The sequence below is a fragment of the Pelodiscus sinensis genome, chromosome 1 (genome assembly GCF_049634645.1).
Source record: "Pelodiscus sinensis isolate JC-2024 chromosome 1, ASM4963464v1, whole genome shotgun sequence".
Classification (NCBI taxonomy): domain Eukaryota; kingdom Metazoa; phylum Chordata; order Testudines; family Trionychidae; genus Pelodiscus; species Pelodiscus sinensis.
The window spans coordinates 23,948,571-23,969,969 of NC_134711.1; the positions used below are offsets into that span (position 1 = coordinate 23,948,571).

The 21,399-nt window shown below is 42.2% G+C and overlaps 1 protein-coding gene across 1 annotated transcript in view; it reads right to left on the reverse strand.

Annotated features, from left to right (window-relative positions):
- RELN (reelin) overlaps positions 1-21,399 on the reverse strand; it is a 491,382-nt gene that overhangs the window by 308,595 nt on the left and 161,388 nt on the right. The gene's annotated exons all lie outside the window — the stretch shown is intronic.

The following is a 21,399-nucleotide window of genomic DNA, read 5'->3' on the forward strand; positions in this document are numbered from 1 at the left end:
ACACTTCAATCTCCCTGGACACACAGTTGCAGATTTAGAAGTAGCCATCCTGTAACCAAAAAACTTTAAAAACAGACTTCAAAGAGAAACTGCAGAGCTACAATTCATCTGCAAATTTGACACTATCCGTTTAGGATTAAACGAAGACTGTGAATGGCTAGCCAACTACAAAAGCAGTTTCTTCTCTCTTGATTGGAACTCTTTTCTTATGACTGTATATTTATACCTGCCTCTGGAATTTCCCCTACATACATTTGATGAAATGGGTTTTTGCCCACGAAAGCTTATGCTCCAAAAAATCTGTTAGTCTATAAAGTGCCACAAGACCTCTCGTTGTTCTTGCAGATTCAGACTAACACGGCTACTCCTCTCATACTTGTTCTTTTCTTGTATTGTATTTTATAAATGTCAGCAATGATCTGGGGAGCTGCTATTCAAGATTGGTAAATGGGTATTTACTGTCCAATCAATATGAATATTAAATATTTGTTGTTCAGCTGATGTCTGAAATGGCTATCAAGATTGTCCTTATTACAAATGAGTTTGTCCAGCACGTTGAGCACCCCAAATTACAGAACAAATTTGTTTTTCAAACACTGAGTATAATTCTATCACTAAGGTACTGACTGTTGATTTTTATTTTAAAGGAACTTCATGCACAAAACATGCCCACATATATATTGTACTGCATGTAATGTTTAAAACAACTACTCGTGTTCAGAATGCTATTATAAATGTTAGCACTGAACCTGTTATCGGCATATATTCCAGAATACACACCCCGACACACTAAAAACTGCCTTCACAAAACAAGGGTACTCCGTCAGAGATGTAGATCTGATTATGGAACTAGCCCCCAATACCTTGAGAGAGTCTGCTTCAATGCAGAAAAATAGTCTCTAACCTAGGAGTGGTCCATAGGCCAGATGCGGTTCACCAGGGTTAGCCCCTGGTGGGCTGCTGGATACTTCATTTATTTGCATGTCTGCAGGATTGCCATGTGTCCAGTATTTTCACCTCCTATCCAGTAAAAAAATTCAGAAAATACCGGACACCTAAAATGTCCAGTATTTTCTGATTTTTTTCCCGTTCAGGAAGCGAAAATACCCTTTCTTTCTTTTTTCTTGGCAGAATTTTTTCCCCAATGTTTTTTTTTGGGGGGGTTGGTATTTTTGGTTAAATCATCTGGCAACCGTAAGTACGTCTGCTCGCAGCTCCTGTTAGCTAGGGTTTGCTGTTCCCACTCATTGGAGTTTCAGGAAGTGGTATGGGCTGGGTTTCTGCTTCCTGCAGCTCCCATAGGCCGAGAACAGTGAACTGCAGCCACTGGGAGATGTGAAGGGCCGCACCTGTGGACATGCAGGTAAATAAAGCATCCAGAGGTGTGCCGGGGCTAACTCTGGTGAACTGCATCCAGCCCTCGGGCCACTTATTGCCTGCCTCTGGTCCAGGGGTGGACTGGCAATCAAAATAGGCCCAGGAAATGGGTTGAGAATGGCCCACTTTTTCACATCAAAGAATTTTTAAAAAATTTACTCTTTGACCCCCCATTAGCCACACCCCTGACTCCCATTAGCCAGACCTCTGGAGGTAACACTCTCGGGGCAAGATGGACACAGGACAAGAAGTAAAAGGTGTCATGTGACCCCTCTAAGGACTTTTCCCACCATCCTCCTACCAATAAGGATTAGTTTAGCCCCCACCAACCCCCCCTCATGCAACTATCCTGCAAGTTCCTTAATCCAATGTGTGTGACATTAACTCGGGGGGCAGAGAGGCTGGGGGAAGTGTTCCCTCTAAGAGTTTCCTCCCATGAGCAGAATGAATTTTGTGTTGTGCACCAGTACCAAATTCATGTGGCTTGTTTGGATGTGCCACTGTGGCACCCAAGTTATTAATAAATATCTTATAAACCTCTACTTTTTCCTTCTGCTGCCATGTCTCCTTCCCTTGCTCCATCAGCTCCCCTGGTGCCTGCTGCCCCCACAACTCCTCACCCTCCTCTGCAGTCCTGACTCAAGACTCCTGCCCTTCTTACTGCCCTCAGCCCTCCTGAGACCTGCCCCCCTCAACCAGCCCTTCTCTCCCCCCTGTGCCCACTCCTCCAGTAGCCCCACTCTGATCATGTGAGCTACCCCTCCTCATCCCCTATCCTAACACCTTCCTCTACATACCTGCCCTGCCTCTCTCCTCTGGTGCTGGTCCCTCCCCTGCTGGTCCCTCCCCTTGTGCTTCACCCCCAGAATCCCCTGGCACCTGCACCTTCCCTTACCCCTGCACCCTCCTGGTGCCTCCCCCTTCCCTCACTGCCCCTACCCCCTTTGCCCTCTTTTTCCCTGATGCCTACCCCATCACCAGCCTCTGCCCCCCATTCTCCATATGCCCCTGTGCCCTCACATGACTTGCTCCATCCCCACCTTCCTTATGCCCACCCCTTCTTTCAAGCCTTATCCCAGCACCTCCCCCTCCAGCCCCCAATGCCCTTACCCTCTCCTCTCCCAGCATCACCCTGTCCCCCCTCCCACTGACACTCCCCTCCTGCCCTTTTCTTCATTGTCTCCACTTGGTCCCCTGGCATTTGTCTCTCCTCCACCCTGCCCTTAGTGCCTTCCCCTTTCTTCACCTGACCTGCTCCCTTCCCCTCAGCACAAACCCCTTCCTCTCCCATCCCTTCCTCCCATTTTCCCCCACCCACCTTCTGTCTTCCAGTTTGCTGAGCTGGAGTCTGTGATCAGGCCCCAGCTGCTTCCAGGGCTCCAGACCACGTGCCAGGCCTCGAGCTGGGCCACGCAGTGCAACCCTGGGCCGAGTGCTTTTAAAGTCCTGGGCCGTGACGTCACACCATGCCCGGGCATCTCCCCTCTCACCTGTTGCGTGGTGTTTGAGCATGCCGCGCATGAGCTCCCTCAGCCCCACCATGTCCTGTACATGGCTGGCACGCAGCACCGGGGAATTTAAAGTGAGGGGCTGTGGTGCCCATCACAATCCCTCTCCTCCTCCAGCAGTCTTCAGCTGGCCCTTTGGAGGACGGTGCACCGGGAAATCCCCGGTGTCCTGCCAGCCCAGTCCACCCCTGCTCTGGTCCAAAAGCATACCCATGGCTCTCACTTACATACCTTGTCTCTCTAATATGCAAGGATTGACAGCTACCAAAAACATTGAAAATCTGCATAAGACACTGAAATCCAATTCATAATTTTTGATAAACAGCATAACACGAAAAATCTATTGGTGTATTCCTAATGGCAGATATTTTCTCACAATCTGTGTGAACAGTAAAACTAGTTTCTTGCATACAGATTTCTCCAAATCAGCTACAATGTATGCATGAATATGTTGAATTGTATGTTTTTATGATGAACCTGGCTGCTTCCAGAAATTACCCAATAGGATTGATTATATGGAGTACAGCATTCTCTGAAATAGTTCAAAACGGTTGCACGTAACTTCTGCCTCTTCTTATTCATATTAGAATGATTCAGTAGAATTTCAAAGCACAAAAAGCCCTAGAAATGTGAAAAAAATTCACAGTATATTTATATCTCCCTATTTTTATGGATATAAACACCTTTTGGTGCTGGTAATAACAAACTTGTCATCAGCATAACAGCTGACTTGGTGAGAACTTGGACAGCAGCCCAATAAACTGAACTCTATCACCGCTTAATCATGCATAGTAGTTTCCCATTTTAGAACATAACTCTCCTGAATAGGTGACATGAGAAGATATGAAAAGAAATTACTCTATGAATAGATATTTTAGAAGTAATACAAGCTGAACTTTCTGAGTTTGAAGCAATCATTAGGCTGTTATCCTCTGATCTTAAAGGCTGAAACAGAAATTAGTGAAGATGAACACATTCACATACTACATCAGGAGCATAAAACCCTTTACTCAGGGGTGTGTGCAGGAATTTAAATTTCACTGCTTTTAGAGGTGCATGTTCTGTGCCCCTGGGCTGGAGGACATGTCAGCTCCTGCTGTAGCATTGGGGCTAAGGCACAATCTCTCCCCTCCACATCCCTGAAGCCAGTGGAGCTCATGCCCCGGTACCAGAGTTCAATGCTCCTGCTGATTATGGGAAAGGCTCCTTCCTCTTGGCATGCCCCTGCTGTGCATTGTTTCATCAGGAAGTCATGGATAACACAATACCAGGTTACTTTGTGTGTATGAGACACAAGTCATGTAGATACAAGTTTTTAAAAGGGAAGAGTGATTTTATGTGCCCAACTTGAGACACCATGTACTCTGATTGTCAGTAGTGTGGAGCAATCATTATGTTCACCGAAGGCTTCAGGTTTCGAAGGGCTGGCAAAAATTGTGCACTTTCAAAACTAATGACCACTTTTAAAAACTTTGGCCAAGTTTTATTTCAGTTCATAAACAGATGGGCTTTTGTGAATTAAATTATACATTGGGTCATGTCGAGACATTGTACGTTGTGATATTTCTAGCAGCAACGTTTGAGGGAGTGGTAATTCTAGGAATGGTGATATTCAAGATAGTGACATCAGCCTACTGCTCCAGCACTGTAGATTGAACAAGGGGTTATGAAAGGGCTGAGGTGGAGAAAAGCTAGTGCAGTCATCTGTGCTTTCTTCTAATTCTGTTTCCATCATTTCATGGATTTGGGCTTACTACGCCAAAATACAAATCTATGACAACTCCAGTGCCTGTGATAGCTGGGGAATACCTGATCATTATTCCAGGATGACAGCAGAGACACCAGGCCCACGGATATATCTCCCCAGTATCTCATTGTTTGTCTGAAGAGGATGGAATTATTTACTCAATTTATGGACAGGGAGACTGCTGCTCTATGTGGGAAAGGTTTCACCCCTAAATATCAAAGAAGTATATTAAAGCTGTGAATTGCAGCTAGTGGGCATCTAACTCAAACTCCTTTGGGGCTATTTTATTTCTGTATTTCTGTTTCCTGCATAAGAACTCTGATGAGCACAGTAGAAATGCAGAGTAGATAGATGAACAGATAGATTATAGTTCCCTTTTTCATCTGACACTTTTGCTGTGTTGATGGGCAATTTCTCAACTGATGACATTTTTTACAGAGATGCAATTTTATTCTTTTGGTCAATTCATTTTTTTATTGAACTAAATATTCCGTAGAACATACTTATATATAATCATCAAACAATGTGCATGCCTTAGAAAAACTAAAGAAAAAAAGTCCTAGAAAATTACAGCACAAACATTTCTGTACAGAATTAATATAATCAATTACACTCAATTCATGCCTTATCTTCTTAATATTTCTGGATAGCCTCTGAATGGATAAAATGTTCTAATTAGACACATGCTTTCATTCTCCTAATACACCAGGGGTTGTGCAAAAACTTGCCAGCTGTCTACACTGGCCGCTTGAATTTGTGCAAGAGCACTGACTTTGTAATGTACAAAATCAGTGCTTCTTGCGCAAATACTTTCACGCTCCCGTTCAGGGATAAGCCCTCTTGCGCAAGAATACTAGCGCAAGAATACTAGCACAATAAGGCCAGTGTAGACAGGCACCTTAATTTTTTGTGCAAGAAAGCCCGATGGCTAAAATGGCCATCGGAGCTTTCTTGCGCAAAAGCGCATCGAGATTGGCACGGATGCTTTTGCGCAAAAGCACTTTTTACGCAAAAGCATCCTTGCCAATCTAGACGCTCTTTTGCAGAAATACTTTTAATGGAAAAACTTTTCAGTTAAAAGTATTTCCGCAAAATCATGCCAGTCTAGACGCAACCCAGGAGTTTGGATGTACAGAGTCCAATGTTGTATTATACATATTCCTGGTAATGCTTCCCTCATAAAGTATCTTTGATGTCTGTGTAATGTCACTCTTTCTTAAATTCATGCCATGTCTTTATCTACTATGTCTCACTTGCCTCATCCACTAGTTCTGTTGCTACCGCTTGCACATTCCGCCTCACATAACTTTGCTTCTTTTTGGGTGTGCATATAACTTTTACTTGCTCCCTTGTATTTATTTTTGTCTTTCCCCCCCAATATCTTGTTTGTTTTTTGACACTGAGTTTTTAAAATTTGTTCCACACCAACCTTTTTTTTTAAATGACAGGTCGAATGGTGCCGCCACTTCTTTGGGCAGAACTCTGAGGATGCTGGTTGGCAGGGTGTGGAAAGGGAGAGTGCAAGTTCGCCAGCACATTCCCTCTTACCCCAAGTTCCCAGCTGTGCGTCTGCCTTTTAAATGTAGTAAGAGCCATGTGCAGCTCTTACTACATTTAAAAGGCAGAGGCGCAGCCAGGATAGCAAGTGTCCACCCATATCAACTAATCAAGTAGCCGATGGAAATTCCATCGACTACTTGATTAGCTGATTAATCAAAATTTAACATCCCTACTGCATATTAGAATCATAGGTACCAACTTCTAGTTTTTCCCCACGGATTCTCTACTCCTGCTTCACTCCAAGGCCACTCCCCCACTCCGCTCCTTCCTGAGGCCCAGCCCTCCCCCACCTTTTTCCATCCCTGCTTCATCCCCTCCCCAAAGCTCACCACTCCCTCAAGCCCCCTCCGAGTCACCAAATAGCTGCGCTCACAGTCACATCAGCTCCAGAGCATCCCAGAGTCAGCACCTATGATTAGAATTTATATATGCTTTGAGAGTATCCACTTTAACATACACTGTCAGGTCAAAGTTTTTGCACAATTTAGGGTTTATAACAATGTATTTTTTAAAATGTATAGAAATATTTCCATGAACTAACAAAGGAGAAAAAGATACAATGAAAAGAGTTTTTAAAAAATCCCCTATATTGTTTTCAGCCCAAAGGACTGCAGTAGTGTGCTAGTTCATGAGGACCTTAAAGTGATATGGAATAGAAAAAAAATTGTAATGAAAAGGTCTATTTTAATTGTCTGTAGTGAGAGAAATGAAAAAAATATAATGACAATAGAACAGAGATAAGTGTATTCAATTTTTAAAAATAATTTAATCAAAGATTCTGTTTATCATATGATGAACAAGGACATTTATTTTTAAAGCAAGATATATCCCTAAAGTATCACTTTAAATGGATTCATGTAAATATATTCCTTTTTTGTACTATGGTGAAATAACAGTAACCAATTGTGCTCAAATAAATAAAAAGCAATGTTATTAACTGAAAAATTGCACTGTTCTACCATATATTATTTTCATGTTCAGCATCAGGACACACAGAGCTTGAGTATAATCAGAAGAGGTACTGTAAAACATATTTGTGATATCTCCTAACCTAACCCAAACCTAAGTGAGAGATTGGTGCATCTTATGAATTAAACATAATTTCTGATTTATGTTCAGTTATCCTTATATCAAAAGCTATAGTTGCAGAGCAGTGTCATTGTGAATTCATGTAATGATATTGATGACAGATCTAGCCTAGGGAATGCAAAATAACAAGCAGTGCATAGCATGGTTTTATAAATCACTCCTGTAGAGTAGTTAGGCAATAAATAACAAGTCATTAATCCACTCTAAATTATACTCAGATACTTAAATTATCTGTGCATCAGATTGTAAACAGCTGTCATTTCTGGTACAATGATGGAAGTGACATAAAGAAATTCTATCAAATGAAATTATGTAGACCAGAATTCACAATTAATCTGTTTTGGAGTCTTCCTCATTTTCTCCTCAAAATAAGAGTACAATCTCAAAGAAAAAGTAGAAAAACTCTATCTTTGATGTTATTCAAATTCTTAGCTAAGCAACTGCACAGGAGCTTTATTAAGTGCTAGAATTACTGAGCTATCCTTTCAGTTCTGTAAAGAGCCAGTTAAACTGCAGACAGGTTTTTACTTCAGAAAGTATCTAGATAATCAGGATTAGGCTCGCTACTTTCAAATGGGTCAGATTCTGATACTCTTATTCATGATGAGTAATAGTATCTTAATTCCCACAAAAGGTTCCATGCCATATGACAAGCACTTCACAAGGATTCCAGCTGACCTTACTGGGATGAACAATTCAGCAAAACCTACATGAATTCATAAACCATTTCAGTATTGCTGAATCTGAATTTTTCACTGAAATGTAATTTTGGATGACCTGACCCAGTCCTAGGTGCAATATCTTTTAATGTATCATATTAAAACATCTACATGGCAACCTATTGATTTATGTTTACAAGACTGGAGATAATCACAGTCAAGGCTTTTCCAAATAAATACTAGATACTGTTGTTATTACATGGGCTCAACACCCATCATTCCATTGACTTCAGTGAAGACTTTATAAAGTAACTGAAAGCAGAATCTGCTCGAAAGCATTCAAATAGTGGATACATTACTGGGGAAGAACCTCAGCTTATGTAAATCTGGTCCATTTATAAAACTGGTCAAAATAAAGTATATAAAGAAATCAAATTTAGAGCATCCAAAACAGAAGTCACTTGCCTCTTTTCTAGCTGCTATTCTAGTTTTGACATAAAATGCTGTAATGCAGAACTAATTATAGTAAGTGTTATATTTTCCATACTTTGATACAATGGCTAATAATCAGTCAATTATCATAGAGGCTATCCAGTACTTAGTTTGATGCTGTTTTGGTAAGACTACTGCTGTTTTAACTCCATTTGCCTAGACTCAGAATGAAACATGCAGTCAACTTTCAGCTGGTGAATTCTCTGTAGCATGAGCCCAGCTGTGGTTAAAAGTACCTTCAGCCTTAGGCAAATGCTCTCTCAGTGAGAGTATATCTGCAGAAATGCACAAGCTTGAAAGGTATTATTATATTGCCATTTATTATGCTAATTTAGTTACAGATCTGTCAGAATTTCATTATAAATCTTATTTCCAAGGGATTCATAGATCAACTGTGAAATATATTCTGGGAAAAAGACTTACACGGAAAAGAAGTCCTAATAACATTATTATTTCAACAATTAAAAAGCAATCAGACTGATTGGCCCGGGGGTGGAGGAGTGGCAGGGCATCCACGGACTGGCTCCATCCAGTTGGTGGGCCAGATCCGGCCCATGAAGTTTCCTTTGCCCACCCCTGTCTCAGACTCTTATGGGCTGAAAGTCATGTTATGTTACTATGAAGTAAGAGTTCCCATAAGTTCCCATATTTGACCAATGATCTCAATATCATGTTACAGTATTAATATCTTCCTCAGCAGTATTATATAAACAAATAAATGTACAATTTCGTCAGCAGATATGCTGGGATTATATTCTTTGTCAAGGATAAAACCAGAACAATTTAGACAATTAATTTAAAACATGTAATGTATTTACAATGAATACATCAGTTTCTTGGGCAGGTACCTGAACAATAATTCTGTATTATAATAGCAGGAGTATAAAAAAAGAGAAAGAAGCCACTTATATGCATTTGGTGCCATAACTGGACCCAATCAGATTTGAAAACAGAAATTCATAAGTTTAATCTAACTAAACAGGAACTATTCAGAGATAAAGATGAGGGAATACAAAAGTTTACTTGCATGCTAAGCACACAGACTCACTGTGGTCACTTCGTGTGGTTGTGGTATGCTGGAGCAGAGTGGATGAAGCAGAGAGAACCTTTCCCCACTGCTTCGTGCACTTAGGAGAGCACTATGGGGATGAAAACCACACAGAACCGAGTCGCAGGTAATGACTGCAAGAGTTGGCCTCATATATGTGTATAGGGAATACACCTTTGGAAAGTCTGGTACAAGGGCTGTGTTTCTCCATCTGCAAGAGGCATTTGTAATGTGCCTCTAGTCTCCTGCAATCCAGCAAAGACTATGAAACTTCTCATCCTTCCCAATGTGTAGCTTTTACTTGAGAGCCATAGTTGAACCCCTTAACAAACTGAGGGGAAAGGCTGCTATAGAAACTGTTCTAATTTAATTATTCAAGGAACATAAAAAATTTTAGGAAAAACTCTGCTCAACTGCAAAGAAAAATGTGTTTGCAAGAACATACTATTGTATCTGAAAACATTCTTTGAAGTCCTTGCCTGGGCCAGAAATGTGAAAGCTTAGCTGCATCTTTTCTTCAGATCCAAAATAAAATGCCATTTTTGTCTTCAGTAGAACTTCTCTTACTGACATAAAACAAAAGTGACACAGAAAACCCATGAGAGTCATGGGCCTCTTTCAACAGGGAAAAATGCTTACGGTGTTAGAAAATTGGGCATTAATTAAGAAATGCTTTATGCACTTGTGCAGGGAAGAAAAGGGAATTAGGTGCCCTTTATCTCCCTTAATTATTGATCTGTGCACAATATGGGTATGTCTAGACCGAAGAGTTTTTCGGGAAAAGCTCTGCCACATCCAAGGAACATGTCTGCTTTTCCAAAAAAGAATTCGGAAAAGCAGACGTGTTTTTTTGGCATCCCTGTAATCCTCGTTCTATGAGGAAGAAGGGATGTTCTGAAAGAGGCTTTTTTTTCCAACATTTGACCCAGGGTAGACTGGCCAAATGTTGGAAAAGCCTCTTTCGGAAGAAAAGTGGAAAAAGATATGCAAATTGCGGTTTGCAATTTACGTACCTTTTTCTGATTTTTCTTTGTAGTCTAGACACAGCTTAAGAGAGCAGGCACCATACGCTCAGTGTTATGACTTCTATATAAATGGAGGAATGGGATGAGCCAGTGCTCTATTAGCCAGTGTGCCAGCCATTGCAGTTGAACTGTCACAGACGGGAAAGTAAGCTGCACCAGTTTTAAGTCTACAGCAAGGGGGAAATAGGGATTAAATTCTGACTGTGATTTACAATTCAGTGCCCAGTTTGCTCCTGCAACAACACACCTACATTCCGCCATTGACTTTGGTCTCACAGTCCATCCCTTTCTAAGTCTCATTATTCAAATGAACAGCAAATGGGAGGAAGTTGCATTTCTCACCAACTTATATATTAACAGTTAGTGTACAGAACTAGTTAGAAAGAGGTGTGCAAAGAATGTCAAACTCTGATGGCCCCTTTACCCTTCTATACTGACATCAAATTAAACAAAAGAAAATTAAGGACAGCTACTGTCACTCCATGCAGTGACAATCTTCCTCCTTAAAGGGTATGTCCACACTTGAAATGCTATAGTGGTTCACATGCAGTTCTAGAGTGTAGACACTCACTACAGTGATGGAAAGGGTTCTTCTTCCATCACTGTAATAAATTCCTGAGAGGCAATAGCTAGATGAACAGGAGGCATGTCTCTGGGGCATGTCTACGCCAGAAAATTATTTCAAGTAACTTATTTTGAAATATTAACTCTCAAAATAACTATTTCAAAATAGGGTATTTCCACACTTCAGAAAAACCTCAAAATTAGTCCGAGGCAGGCTCCCTTAACGTGGACGTGCTACCTTGACTTAGAGCCCCAGGAAGCACTGGTGAATAATTACTTTGAATGACTCTGGGGAGTAGTTATTTCAAGACAGCCGCAGTGAAGCATCCGCACTACTGCTATTTTGAAATAACCATTTAAAAATAAGTTTTATTCCTTATGGAAAACAGGTGCCATTATTTCAAAATAATGGGCGTGGTAGTGTGGATGCTATGCTTATTATTTCAAAATAAGGGGAGTTATTTTGAAATAACTTCCTAGAGTGGACCAGGGACTGCTGACTTAGCTGTCCCAGCACTTGGACTTAAGTTGACATCAGTTCAACTCTTGGGGGAGGGGATTTTTCATGTCCATGAGTGACAAAGCTAGTTGGACCTAATTTTGAAGTTCATGGTCACACATAGCACTGCTGTGTGATGGAATATTATTTACACAATGTTAACTTACAGAGAGTGTTTACTAGTTTGTGGCCTTTTTGTTCTACAGTCACTCAAAATTGCTTTGATTTATTAAACAAAATAGAAGACAATTTACAAGTGGACAGTAAGTAATAATATGATCTAATAGCCTGTGCTATTTCAAACATAATTAAAGGTCTGGCTAAAAATATCAGTGACCTTTTGAGCAGTGCCAGCTCTGGAATGAGAGGGCAACTAGCTCTTAAGCCGGCCATTCCCCCCAAAGGGAAGTTCAGCCTGTCATGAAACAAGGGACTTGAAATCCCTGAAGGCTCCATCTTCACAGCCTATATGGCACAACTTCCCTGGCAAGTGTAGTGGGAAGGATAAAACGACCATTCATCTCTCCACCAGGACTAACTCAAGCATGGACCTACCCCTACCGCAGCTCTTCATTTAAAGTGTGTTAGGAGTTAAGCAGGCAGGCAGCCTGGCTCAGTTCCAGTTCATGCCGGGTCCAGGAGCTCAGATCCCTGCTCCTGGACAGGGGCGGCTGCTACCCCTGTATCAGAGGCAGCAGTATGGGATGACAGACTGATGGTCCAGGAGGGGAGCTGGTTTTTAAAATGGTTTCTCTTGCAGACCAGCTCCTGCCTTGTACCCAGTGCTGCTGCCTCTGATGCAGGAGTTGGGCCGGATTGCACTGGCGGCCATCCCCACTCCCAGGACTACAGAATAGGCAAGTAACTGATAAGAATTCATGAGGTTACTTGACTATTCAATTAATCAATGTTTAAAATCCCTACAACAAAGTGATTCTACTTGTCTGATTCTGTGAGGTCCTGAACACCCTTTTGACAGGTGCTGAGTAGTGCCACTTCTATTGACTTAGGACTGAATTGTGATGGCTCTTGAACAGCTGGGCAGCATGTTGCAGGGAACAAGATATGTGGAGGAAGGATTGCAAAAGAAGCCTCTTCCATTTGCATTCCCTCAGAGAGACCTTCTGCCACACTAGTTCTTTCACTTTTGAAAACTCTGCTTGCTTCTGCTCTAACCCAAGAACCCTCTCACCTGAGTAGGGGCATGGAGGAAAAGGAATCGTGTACCAAGAGAAACAATATGCTCTGTCCTAAGGGAGAGCACATAACCCCAAACTCAACAAGCAGCCCTGAGACAGCCAGTACCTTACTAAGGGGCAGGGATAGCTTGGTGGTTTGAGCATTGGCCTGCTAACCCCAGGATTGTGAGCTCAATTCTTGAGGTGGCTGTTTAGGGATCTGGGGCAAAATTTGTCAAAGATGGTACTTGGTGCTGCCATGAGAGCAGGAGACTGGACTCAAGGTCCCTTCCAGCATATCTATGAGATAGGTATATCTCATATACTATACTATTTTTTAAAAAAGGCACACACGTTCCTTGAGCAGCATGGCTTAGCACAGCTTCCCATACAATGCAGCCTTCTAGTGCTTACATGGGTAGTGGAGGCCAAGCACCCCTAAAAGAATTTCAGTGGATGCCCTTAAAATTGTGCTAGTTCAAGCTTAAGCTAGAAGTTCAATTTCAGAGGAAGAGCTATTTGTCTTTCTATATGTCTGTATAGGGCATGACCCTAAAAACAATTCAGTGCTATTTGGCAAGCTGTCATCGTGGTATATACCCAAAAGTTGGCATGTAATAAATATATCAATTGAAAAATAATAACTCACTGCTCATTGACATACTTGCATGATGCATGTGAACCCACAAAACACTACAGCTATGTGCTGGAGATACGTTTTTAAAATGTACAGGCAGTCCCCGGGTTACACGGATCCGACTTACATCGGATCCCTACTTACAAACGGGGTGAGGCAACCCTGCACTAGCTGCGCCCCCCCAGCAGACCAGGGAGACGCGAAGCTAGCGCTCCCCCACAGCAGACAAGGGAGACGCGGAGCGGCTTTTCTCAGCAGACACCTCAGCTTGAGAATAAAGGACTGAGGGAAGTGAGGTGTGGGAGAATAAAACTGAGCTCTGGAGAAATGTTTGGCTAGAGTTTCCCCTACAATATGTACCAGTTCCGACTTACATACAAATTCAACTTAAGAACAAACCTACAGTCCCTATCTTGTACGTAACCAGGGGACTGCCTGTATTTGGCAAACATGTCTGGAATAAGCAATTCTTGTTCCAGACAAAGGGATGTGATTCCATTTGCTGGAATGAGTCTCCAATGGAAATTAAGCAAGGAGTGACCCAAAGCAATGAAAAAGCGTATTTACATGCAAGGTAAACAAAGCCATCAGGAAAACAGGCTGAAAGAGGTCTCAGGATGTCTTCCTACCTCTTGAAGCAGGGCAATGAACTTTGGTATGGCATAAGGTGAGGGGGGCGGGAAAAAACATTTTATCATCTAAGCCTTGAGGGTCTAAAGCAGGGGTGGGTAATAATTTTTAATGGGGCCACTCCAAGATTTTGGCAAGTGGTCAAGGGCTGTATTTCTACCAAGGGGTGCGAAGTCTGCGACAGAAGTTGGGTGCAGAAGGAAGCTTGGAGTAGGGCACTGGAGTACAGGAAGGGGTGTGGAGTTTGAGAGGGAGTTTGGGTGAAGGAGGCGGTTGTGATCTAGGACAGAAGCTTGGGGTTCGGGTCCTGGGGGAGAGGCTCTAGGAAGGGTACAGTGTCTGGGAGGGAGTTGTGACCTGGCAGAAAGGGGAAAAGGGGTATAGAGGGTTTGCGTGGTAGCCTGGGGCAGGTAGTTGGGGAGGAACAGGGGTGAGTGCCAGAGGCAGGCTTTGTCTGGGAGTCATTTATCTAGGTGGCTCCCAGCCAGCAGCTCTGCAGGAACCTGAGCTGCAGTCACAGGCTGCTCCACATGGGTCTGCTTAAGGCAGGGTGAAGGGAGGGAGGGAGGGAGGGAGGCAGGGAGCGATGAGGTTTCATTGGCTGGCCCCTCCTCCAGAAAAAGGTATCAGCGCCTATTGGATGGAAATTGGCCAATGGGAGCTGAGAGATTTTGCTGGGGAGCAGGACAAAGCACAAAGCCTCTCTCCTCACTCCCCAGTATCCAGAGCATAGAGCAGCCACCTTTAAAGTGCAGCTGCAGCCACTGTACTCAAGGGTTCCAGCGAGACATCCACAGGCTGCATTTGGTGGCTTCGTGGTCCAGATCCAACCCGCTAGCTGCCTCTTGCCCACCTTTGGTTGAAAGAGACCAGAGCTCCTGAAACCAGAAAACTTTGGATCCTCTTCAAGAAGGATGCTGAAGTCTCTGGGGATTGAGTTTAGGTAAAAAAGTTCATAGACAAAGACTGTAACTTGTTGAAATTAAGTTTTAGTCTTAGGTTAGGTCTACACTGCAGGCTTCTTGTGCAAGAAGCTTTTTGTGGAAGAGATCTTCTGCAAAAACTTCTTGCTCAAGAGCGCATCCACACTGCAAAAACGCATCGAAAAAGCAATGCGCTTTTGTAAAAGAGAGCGTCCAGACTGCATGGACGCTCTCTTGAAGGGAAATTGATTGCTATTTACAGAATGGCGACCAGGGCACCTGTGCTTTTTTCGATTACCTCTCTTTGTGCAAAAAAACCCTGTTCCCCGTCCACACACTCTTGCACAAAAAGGAGTTATTCCTCTTAGAAGGAGGAATACCTACACCGGAAAACCCCTCTGTTCTTGTGTTTTACTTGGGCAAAAACGCCCTGGAGATGTGGATGCTCCGTGAGTTTTTGCGCAAAACCATTTGTTTTTGCGCAAATACTCTGTAGTGTATACCTTGCCTTAGAAGCATATTTTTGCCTTTATTCTATCTTTATTCATCATACATAGTATCACAAACTTGTTTTACTTTGAATCAGTTTGGTGCTTTGAATGAAATAGACTGCTTGTAACTGAGCATAAGGTAATAAGCTTTTTGGCATTGTATCTTTGGCAAATTTAACATCTGCAAACATTCCGCAATGGAACTGGCTACTACAAGGCAGACTGTTTGGGAGAAATTTGGGATGGGGAAAGGTTTGGGTCACCCTGGAAAAAAGAACATACAAACATCAGAGATCCATTTGGCCCAGTATCCTGTTTCAGATAGTGCTTAGTGACAGTTGCTTCACAGGGAATGAAAAAATAAAGTAAATTAGGAGTGATCCACCCCCTGTTCTCTAGTCCCAGCTTCTGGCAGATGAAGGATGGGAGACTGTAATGGACTTCCATTAATTTGCCTAGTTCTTTCTTGAACACAGTTCTACGTCTGGCCTTCACAACATCCTCTGGCAGTGAGTTCCACAGGTTGATTGTGTATTGTAAGAAAAGTACATCCTTGCATTTGCTGTATACCTGCTTCCTATTAATTTCAGCCATGGTGCCCTATTTTCCATGTTATGTGAAGCGATAAATGACACTTCCTTATTTACTTTTCCCACACCATTCATGATTTTATAGATTTCTATAATATCCCTCCATAGTAATTTATCTCCTAAGATTAACAGTCCCAGTCTTTTCCCAACTCTCCTCAGATAGAAGCTATTCCATAACCTTTTGTTAACCTTTTCCAATTCTAATATATATGTTTGGAGATGAGGCATCCATAACTGCACTCAACATTCATAAATTTATATAATGTCAATACAATATTTTCTGTTCCTTTGTTCGTGGCTTTAAATATTGTGCCTACTATTATGACTGCTGCTACAAATTGAGCAGATTTTTACAGAAAACTAACCATAATGACTCCAAAGAGTGGTGACAGCTAAGTTAGACAACAATATTTTGAATGTATAGTTGGAATTTTTCCACTTTCCACTTTTTAATATTGAATTTCATTTGCCATTTTGCCACTCAGACATCTAGTTTAATGAAACCCATTGCTAACACCTAAGAGTCAACTTTGGACTGAACTATTTTGAGTAATTTTGTATCTCCAGCACATTTTGCCTCCTTACTATTTGCCCTCTTTCCAAGTTCATTTATTAGTATGTTGAACAGCACAAGTCCCAATACAGATCTTTGGGGGACCCCTGCTAAAGATATAGATTTTTTGGCTACGTCTAGACTGGCGTGATTTTCCGCAAATGCTTTTTTAACGGAAAAGTTTTTCCATTAAAAGCATTTGTGGAAAAGAGCATCTAGATTGGCACGGATGCTTTTCCGCAAAAGCACTTTTTGCGGAAAAGTGTCCGTGCCAATCTAGACACGGTTTTGCACAAGAAAGCCCTGATCGCCATTTTCGCCATGGGGGCTTTTTTGCACAAAACAGTTTTTAGCAGTCTACACTGGCCCTCTTGTGCAAAAACATTTCCGGAAAAGGGCTTTTGCCTGAACGGGAACGTCAAAGCATTTGCGCAAGAAGCACTGATTTCAGACAGTAGACCGTCAGTGCTTTTGCGCAAAATCAAGCGGCCAGTGTAGACAGCTGGCAAGTTTTTGCACAAAAGTGGTCACTTTTGCGGAAAAACTTGTCAGTCTAGATGCAGCCACCATGTATTCTTACCCTTTGTTCTCCTATCATTTAACCAGTTGTTGATCCTTGAAAGAATCTTTCCTCTTATCCCATGACTCCTTAGTTTGATTAAAAGCTTTTGGTGAGTGACCTCATCCTCCCCTGTGATATGAGACAGGGGCTGCTCCAGCTCAGCTGGGCCCACCCCACCGTGGACTATTCTGGCCAGGCTGGGCCAAGCCCGATGTGCCGTGGGTGGGAACTGCTCAGGCTGGGCCTGCCATGCTGTGGGCCCTGGCCTGCTCCAGCTGGGCCTACCATGCCTCGCCATGGGTGGGAGCTGTTACAATTCAGCTGGGCTGGAACACTCCCTGCCTGTGGCATGGTGCAGTGGGCCAGGCTGGGTTAGAGCAGCTCCCCACCCACAGCACAGTGAGCCTGGCCAGGCAAGGGCAGCCCCCTGTTCTCAGTGAGGTGGGCTTGGCTGCTCTGCTTCAGCCCAGCCAGGCTGCTGATTAAACACTTACCCAGTAAGCATCACTTGGTAAGTAATAGAAATGTAGCCGTGTTAGTCTAGTCTAGCTGAAACAAAAAACAGGATTATGTAGCACTTTAAAGACTAACAAGATGGTTTATTAGATGATGAGCATTCGTGGGCCAGACCCACTTCCTCAGATCAAACTGTACTGGGTCAGACCAAAGGTCCATCTAGCCCAGTAGCCTGTCTGCCGACAGTGGCCAGCACCAAGTGCCCTGGAGGGGGTGGACCAAAGATAATGATCAAGCAATTTGTCTCATGCCATCCATCTCCAGCCTCTGACAAACACAGGCCAGGGACACCATTCCTACCCCCTGGCTAATAGTCTTTTATGGACCTAACCTCCATGAATTTATCTAGCTTCTCTTTAAATTCTGTTATAGTTCTAGTCTTCACAGCCTCCTCTGGCAAGGAGTTCCAGAGGTTGATTATGCGTAGTGTGAAGAAGAACTGTTGCTTATTAGTTTTAAACTTGCTACCCATTAATTTCATTTGGTGTCCTCTAGTCCTTATATTATGGGAACTAATGAATAACTTTTCTTTATTCACCCTCTCCACACCACTCATAATTTTATATATCTCTATCATATCCCCCCTCAGTCTCCTCTTTTCCAAACTGAAAAGTCCCAGTCGCTTTAGCTTCTCTTCATATGGAACCTGTTCCAAACCCCTAATCATTTTAGTTGCCCTTTTCTGAACCCTTTCCAAGGCCAAAATATCTTTTTTGAGGTGAGGAGACCACATCTGTACACAGTATTCAAGATGTGGGTGTACCATAGTTTTATTCAAGGGCAGTAAGATATTCTGTGTCTTATTTTCTATCCCTTTCTTAATAATTCCTAAAATTCTATTTGCCTTTTTGACCGCCGCAGCATACTGTTAACTATTTATATCTCTATTCTTCACTATAGTTTCAACCAATTTTTGTCATACTGAAGATAGGCTTACCATTGTCATTGTCAGGATCACTTCTGGAGCCTTTTATAGAAATAGGCGTTACATCTGCTAAACTCCAGTTATCTGATACTGAGGGTAATTTAAGTGATAGTAGTGGTAGTAGCAAGTTAGTAGTTCTGAAAATTCATATTTGAGTTCCATAAGAGGTCTTGGGTGAATACCATCTGGTTCAGGTAATCAATTACTTGTTAATGTATCAATTTGTTCCAAAACCTCCTCTCAGTACCGTAACTAGATATTTTTGTGCCCGGGGCAAAATATTAATATGCGCCCCGTCTCCTTAGGTTAGCACATGTCATGCTCTTTACTTTTGCAGCTTATTATTTTTACCTATTGAGTCTTTTCACCCCTGATTATGACGCACCTGGGGCAAGTGTCCCGCTTGTCCCGCCCTTGTTACAACCCTTATACCACTAACTGAACAGTTTCTCAGATCTGTCACCTAAAAAGAAGGAGTTAGGTGTTGGGATCTTCCAATATTCTCCATAGTGACGATCAATGGAAAGAATTTATTTAGCTTGTTTGGAATTGCTTTGTCTTTGACAGAGCTCCTTAGCAGCTTAATTGTTCAATAGCCCCACTAATTGTTTGGAAGGCTTCCTGCTTTTGATATACTTAAAAATATTAGTTTTTGCTTCCTTAGATGGTTGCTCTTCAAATTCTTTATTAGTCAGCCTTACTACATTTTTACACTTGACTTGCCAGAATTTATGCACCTTTCTATTTTCCTTAATAAGAATTGACTTCCAATTTCTAAAAGATGCCTTTCTGCTTCTATCCACCTCTCTTAGCCTATGTGGCATTTTTTTGATCCTTGGATTTATTTTTTATGTTAGGAACATATTTAGTTTGAACGTCTGTTATGGCGTTTTTAAATAGCTTCCAGGCAGTTTACAGACATTTCATTTATGTGACTGTTCCTTTTCATTTCTGTTTAACTCACTTCCTTATTTTTGAAGTTCAAAGTTGAATGCTGCTGGGCTGTATTTCTTTGGCATTCCCTCCCATCCCAAAGAATGTTAAATATAATTATGGTCTTTATTACCTAGTGCTTCAGCTATATTCACCTCTTGGACCAGATCCTGTATTCCACTTAGGACTAAATGAAGATTTGCCTGTCACTTGTGTTTTCAAGGACTAACTGCTCCAAGAAGCAGTCATTTATTGGGTCTATACATGGTCTCTCTATATCCCTTCCTGAGGTGACATGTACCCAGTTAATATGAGGATAGCTGAAATTTCCCATTATTATTGAATTATTTTTCTTTTGTAGCCTCTCTAATCTGGCTGAGCATTTTACAGTCACTGTCACCATGATGATCAGTTGGTTGATAATATATTCCCACTATTATAATCTTATTTTTCAGGAATGGAATTTCTATCCCTGCCACTAGATAACTGAGCAGTAGAAACCAGGTGAAGCCTGCATGCATGGATGAGGGCTATTGGTGTCAGGACTGAGAACCACAGGAGCAGAGCATTTAAGGCACCCAGGACTCCAGGGCAAGCAATAACATGGCCCTTTACTGCTCTGAGTTGAACTCCAAAGTATCAGAGCACATTTTTGGTGAAATCACCATATAAATAACTCACAACAATAATGTTATATAAAAAAATAACTGGCTGAAATTAATAGGCAGCAGGTATAAAGCAAACACAAGGAAGTACTTTTAATAAAATACATAATCAACCTGTGGAACTCACTGCCAGGGGATGCTGTGAAGGCCAGAAGTAGACCTGTGTTCAAGAAAGAATTAGGTAAGTTAATGGAAGTCCATTACTGGCTATTAGCCAAGATGCTCAGGCATCCTTCATCTGCCAGAAGCTGGGACTAGAGAATAGGGGGTGGATCACTCCTAATTTACTTTATTCTTTCATTCCCGTGAAGCATCTGTCACTTAGCATTATCAGAAACAGGATATTGGGCCAAATGGATCTCTGATTTGATCCAGTATGGATGTTTGTATGGTCTTTTTTCCAGGATGACCCAAACCTTTCTCCATCCTAAATTTCCCCCAAACAGTCTGCTTGTAATAGCCAATTCTCTTGCGGAATGTTTGTAGATGTTAAATTTGTTTCTCCCTTAAAGATACAGTGCCAAAAAGCTTACTACCTTAAGCTCAGTTACAAGCAGTCTATTTCAATCAAAACACCAAACTGATTCAAAGTAAAACAAGTTTGTGATACTATGTATAACAAATAAAGATAGAACAAAGGCAAACATATGATTCTAAGTCTAAAACTTAATTTCAACAAAAGTTATAGTCTCTGTCTATGAACTTTTTTACCTAAACTCAGTTCCCAGAGACTTCAGCATCCTTGCTGAAGGATCCAAAGTTCTCTGGTTTCAGGAGCTTTGGTCTCTTTCAATCAAAGGTGGGAAAGAGGCAGCTAACGGGCTGGATCTGGACCATGAAGCCATTGGATCCAAGCTATGTCTGTCTCACTGGAACCCTTAAGCACAGTGGCTGCAGCTGCACTTTAAAGGTGGCTGCTCTATGTTCTGTATACTGGGGAATGAGGAGGGAGGCTTTGCACTTTGTCCCACCACCCAGCAAAGTCTTTAAGCTTCCATTGGCCAGTTTCCGGCCAATAGGAGCTGATACATTTTCTGGAGGCAGGGCCAGCCAATGAAACCTCATCCCTCCCTGTCTCTCTTCCTCCCCTCACCCTGCCCAAAGCAGAGCCATGTGGAGCAGCCTGTGGCTGCAGCTCTTGGGTTGTGCCCACAAAAGCTCATGATACCATCTACATGTTTTAAGTCTTTAAAGTGCTAGTAGACTATTCGTTGTTTTTTAAGTTTTT